This window comes from Anopheles funestus, chromosome 3RL (genome assembly GCF_943734845.2).
Source record: "Anopheles funestus chromosome 3RL, idAnoFuneDA-416_04, whole genome shotgun sequence".
NCBI classification, from domain to species: domain Eukaryota; kingdom Metazoa; phylum Arthropoda; class Insecta; order Diptera; family Culicidae; genus Anopheles; species Anopheles funestus.
This window is the reverse complement of record NC_064599.1, coordinates 63,883,142-63,889,324: the sequence shown is the minus strand read 5'-3', so window position 1 is coordinate 63,889,324 and position 6,183 is coordinate 63,883,142.

The following is a 6,183-nucleotide window of genomic DNA, read 5'->3' as shown; positions in this document are numbered from 1 at the left end:
TTGCCATTTTTTTGAGAAATTTTGCAAAAAAAATTAAATTGATTTATTTTAATGCCCATAGGTTGCAATGAGTTTCTTTTCACTCAAATAATGCTTTAAATTAAAAAAGAGTAAAAAATCAGAAAAAAATTTAAAAAAATATAAAAATTTAAAAATTTCATTAGGCTCATTTTTGCACCAACTTTTGCCTATAACTCGGTCGGTATCCTACGGATCGCCAATCTTTAACTTGTGGCCGATAGATGGCCCCAATGGCTACATTTTCTTCTTGGACGGCCATCCCCTCAGATGTCTGTGCCAGAAGTTATCCGAGGAACCAAGTTCCTTACCCTGTTTGAGAAAATGTAAAATTTTCCTCATTTTTGCACCAACTTTTGCCTATAACTCGGTCGGTATCCTACGGATCGCCAATCTTTAACCTGTGGTCGATAAATGGCACCAATGGCTACATTTTCTTCTTGGACGGCCATGCCCTCAGATGTCTGTGCCAGAAGTTATCCGAGGAACCAAGTTCCTTACCCTGTTTGAGAAAATGTAAAATTTTCCTCATTTTTGCACCAACTTTTGCCTATAACTCGGTCGGTATCCAACGGATCGCCAATCTTTAACTTGTGGCCGATAGATGGCACCAATGGCTACATTTTCTTCTTGGACGGCGATCCCCTCAGATGTGTGTGCCAGAAGTTATCCGAGGAACCAAGTTCCTTACCCTGTTTGAGAAAATGTAAAATTTTCCTCATTTTTGCACCAAATTTTGCCTATAACTCGGTCGGTATCCTACGGATCGCCAATCTTTAACTTGTGGCAGATAGATGGCCCCAATGGCTACATTTTCTTCTTGAACGGCCATGCCCTCAGGTGTCTGTGCCAGAAGTTATTCGAGAAACCAAGTTCCCTACCCTGTTTGAGAAAATGTAAAATTTTCTTCATTTTTGAGTAATTTGGCAAAATTTATAAATATGATATATTTTAATGCAAATTTTGTTGCAATGAGTTTCTTTTCACTTAAATAATGCTTTAAATTAAAAAAAGTATAAAAAATCAGAAAAAAAAAATTAAAAAATTTTCAACTCGAAAATTTCATAAGGGGTATCCCTTGCCATTTTTTTGAGAAATTTTGCAAAAAAATTTAAATTGATTTATTTTAATGCCAATAGGTTGCAATGAGTTTCTTTTCACTCAAATAAGGCTTTAAATTAAAAAAAAACTAAAAAATCAGAAAAAATTTAAAAAAATATAACAATTTAAAAATTTCATTTGGCTCATTTTTGCACCAACTTTTGCCTATAACTCGGTCGGTATCCTACGGATCGCCAATCTTTAACTTGTGGCCGATAGATGGCCCCAATGGCTACATTTTCTTCTTGGACGACCATGCCCTCAGATGTCTGTGCCAGAAGCTATCCGAGGAACCAAGTTCCTTACCCTGTTTGAGAAAATGTAAAATTTTCCTCATTTTTGCACCAAATTTTGCCTTTAACCTGTGGTCGATAGATGGCCCCAATGGCTACATTTTCTTCTTGGACGGCCATGTCCTCAGATGTCTGTGCCAGAAGTTATTCGAGAAACCAAGTTCCCTACCCTGTTTGAGAAAATGTAAAATTTTCTTCATTTTTGAGTAATTTAGCAAAATTTATAAATATGATATATTTTAATGCAAATTTTGTTGCAATAAGTTTCTTTTCACTTAAATAATGCTTTAAATTAAAAAAAGTATAAAAAATCAGAAAAAAAATTTAAAAAAATTTCAACTCGAAAATTTCATAAGGGGTACCCCTTGCCATTTTTTTGAGAAATTTTGCAAAAAAAATTAAATTGATTTATTTTAATGCCCATAGGTTGCAATGAGTTTCTTTTCACTCAAATAATGCTTTAAATTAAAAAAGAGTAAAAAATCAGAAAAAAATTTAAAAAAATATAAAAATTTAAAAATTTCATTAGGCTCATTTTTGCACCAACTTTTGCCTATAACTCGGTCGGTATCCTACGGATCGCCAATCTTTAACTTGTGGCCGATAGATGGCCCCAATGGCTACATTTTCTTCTTGGACGGCCATCCCCTCAGATGTCTGTGCCAGAAGTTATCCGAGGAACCAAGTTCCTTACCCTGTTTGAGAAAATGTAAAATTTTCCTCATTTTTGCACCAACTTTTGCCTATAACTCGGTCGGTATCCTACGGATCGCCAATCTTTAACCTGTGGTCGATAAATGGCACCAATGGCTACATTTTCTTCTTGGACGGCCATGCCCTCAGATGTCTGTGCCAGAAGTTATCCGAGGAACCAAGTTCCTTACCCTGTTTGAGAAAATGTAAAATTTTCCTCATTTTTGCACCAACTTTTGCCTATAACTCGGTCGGTATCCAACGGATCGCCAATCTTTAACTTGTGGCCGATAGATGGCACCAATGGCTACATTTTCTTCTTGGACGGCGATCCCCTCAGATGTGTGTGCCAGAAGTTATCCGAGGAACCAAGTTCCTTACCCTGTTTGAGAAAATGTAAAATTTTCCTCATTTTTGCACCAAATTTTGCCTATAACTCGGTCGGTATCCTACGGATCGCCAATCTTTAACTTGTGGCAGATAGATGGCCCCAATGGCTACATTTTCTTCTTGAACGGCCATGCCCTCAGGTGTCTGTGCCAGAAGTTATTCGAGAAACCAAGTTCCCTACCCTGTTTGAGAAAATGTAAAATTTTCTTCATTTTTGAGTAATTTGGCAAAATTTATAAATATGATATATTTTAATGCAAATTTTGTTGCAATGAGTTTCTTTTCACTTAAATAATGCTTTAAATTAAAAAAAGTATAAAAAATCAGAAAAAAAAATTTAAAAAATTTTCAACTCGAAAATTTCATAAGGGGTATCCCTTGCCATTTTTTTGAGAAATTTTGCAAAAAAATTTAAATTGATTTATTTTAATGCCAATAGGTTGCAATGAGTTTCTTTTCACTCAAATAAGGCTTTAAATTAAAAAAAAACTAAAAAATCAGAAAAAATTTAAAAAAATATAACAATTTAAAAATTTCATTTGGCTCATTTTTGCACCAACTTTTGCCTATAACTCGGTCGGTATCCTACGGATCGCCAATCTTTAACTTGTGGCCGATAGATGGCCCCAATGGCTACATTTTCTTCTTGGACGGCCATGCCCTCAGATGTCTGTGCCAGAAGCTATCCGAGGAACCAAGTTCCTTACCCTGTTTGAGAAAATGTAAAATTTTCCTCATTTTTGCACCAACTTTTGCCTATAACTCGGTCGGTATCCTACGGATCGCCAATCTTTAACTTGTGGCCGATAGATGGCCCCAATGGCTACATTTTCTTCTTGGACGGCCATCCCCTAAGATGTCTGTGCCAGAAGTTATCCGAGGAACCAAGTTCCTTACCCTGTTTGAGAAAATGTAAAATTTTCTTCATTTTTGAGTAATTTAGCAAAATTTATAAATATGATATATTTTAATGCAAATTTTGTTGCAATGAGTTTCTTTTCACTTAAATAATGCTTTAAATTAAAAAAAGTATAAAAAATCAGAAAAAAAAATTTAAAAAAATTTCAACTCGAAAATTTCATAAGGGGTACCCCTTGCCATTTTTTTGAGAAATTTTGCAAAAAAATTTAAATTGATTTATTTTAATGCCAATAGGTTGCAATGAGTTTCTTTTCACTCAAATAATGCTTTAAATTAAAAAAAGAGTAAAAAATCAGAAAAAATTTAAAAAAATATAAAAATTTAAAAATTTCATTAGGCTCATTTTTGCACCAACTTTTGCCTATAACTCGGTCGGTATCCAACGGATCGCCAATCTTTAACTTGTGGTCGATAGATGGCCCCAATGGCTACATTTTCTTCTTGGACGGCCATGCCCTCAGATGTCTGTGCCAGAAGTTATCCGAGGAACCAAGTTCCTTACCCTGTTTGAGAAAATGTAAAATTTTCCTCATTTTTGCACCAACTTTTGCCTATAACTCGGTCGGTATCCTACGGATCGCCAATCTTTAACCTGTGGTCGATAGATGGCACCAATGGCTACATTTTCTTCTTGGACGGCCATGCCCTCAGATGTCTGTGCCAGAAGTAATTCGAGAAACCAAGTTCCCTACCCTGTTTGAGAAAATGTAAAATTTTCCTCATTTTTGCACCAACTTTTGCCTATAACTCGGTCGGTATCCTACGGATCGCCAATCTTTAACCTGTGGTCGATAGATGGCACCAATGGCTACATTTTCTTCTTGGACGGCCATGCCCTCAGATGTCTGTGCCAGAAGTTATTCGAGAAACCAAGTTACCTACCCTGTTTGAGAAAATGTAAAATTTTCCTCATTTTTGCACCAACTTTTGCCTATAACTCGGTCGGTATCCTACGGATCGCCAATCTTTAACCTGTGGTCGATAGATGGCCCCAATGGCTACATTTTCTTCTTGGACGGCCATGCCCTAAGATGTCTGTGCCAGAAGTTATCCGAGGAACCAAGTTCCTTACCCTGTTTGAGAAAATGTAAAATTTTCCTCATTTTTGCACCAAATTTTGCCTATAACTCGGTCGGTATCCATCGGATCGCCAATCTTTAACCTGTGGTCGATAGATAACACCAATGGCTACATTTTCTTCTTGGACGGCCATGCCCTCAGATGTCTGTGCCAGAAGTTATTCGAGAAACCAAGTTCCCTACCCTGTTTGAGAAAATGTAAAATTTTCTTCATGTTTGAGTAATTTAGCAAAATTTATAAATATGATATATTTTAATGCAAATTTTGTTGCAATGAGTTTCTTTTCACTTAAATAATGCTTTAAATTAAAAAAGTATAAAAAATCAGAAAAAAAATTTAAAAAAATTTCAACTCGAAAATTTCATAAGGGGTACCCCTTGCCATTTTTTTGAGAAATTTTGCAAAAAAATTTAAATTGATTTATTTTAATGCCAATAGGTTGCAATGAGTTTCTTTTCACTCAAATAATGCTTTAAATTAAAAAAAGAGTAAAAAATCAGAAAAAATTTAAAAAAATATAAAAATTTAAAAATTTCATTAGGCTCATTTTTGCACTAACTTTTGCCTATAACTCGGTCGGTATCCTACGGATCGCCAATCTTTAACTTGTGGCCGATAGATGGCCCCAATGGCTACATTTTCTTCTTGGACGGCCATGCCCTCAGATGTCTGTGCCAGAAGTTATCCGAGGAACCAAGTTCCTTACCCTGTTTGAGAAAATGTAAAATTTTCCTCATTTTTGCACCAACTTTTGCCTATAACTCGGTCGGTATCCTACGGATCGCCAATCTTTAACCTGTGGTCGATAAATGGCACCAATGGCTACATTTTCTTCTTGGACGGCCATGCCCTCAGATGTCTGTGCCAGAAGCTATCCGAGGAACCAAGTTCCTTACCCTGTTTGAGAAAATGTAAAATTTTCCTCATTTTTGCACCAACTTTTGCCTATAACTCGGTCGGTATCCTACGGATCGCCAATCTTTAACTTGTGGCAGATAGATGGCCCCAATGGCTACATTTTCTTCTTGGACGGCCATGCCCTCAGATGTCTGTGCCAGAAGTTATTCGAGAAACCAAGTTCCCTACCCTGTTTGAGAAAATGTAAAATTTTCTTCATTTTTGAGTAATTTAGCAAAATTTATAAATATGATATATTTTAATGCAAATTTTGTTGCAATAAGTTTCTTTTCACTTAAATAATGCTTTAAATTAAAAAAAGTATAAAAAATCAGAAAAAAAAATTTAAAAAATTTTCAACTCGAAAATTTCATAAGGGGTACCCCTTGCCATTTTTTTGAGAAATTTTGCAAAAAAATTTAAATTGATTTATTTTAATGCCAATAGGTTGCAATGAGTTTCTTTTCACTCAAATAATGCTTTAAATTAAAAAAAAGAGTAAAAAATCAGAAAAAATTTAAAAAAATATAAAAATTTAAAAATTTCATTAGGCTCATTTTTGCACCAACTTTTGCCTATAACTCGGTCGGTATCCTACGGATCGCCAATCTTTAACTTGTGACCGATAGATGGCACCAATGGCTACATTTTCTTTTTGGACGGCCATGCCCTCAGATGTCTGTGCCAGAAGTTATCCGAGGAACCAAGTTCCTTACCCTGTTTGAGAAAATGTAAAATTTTCCTCATTTTTGCACCAACTTTTGCCTATAACTCGGTCGGTATCCTACGG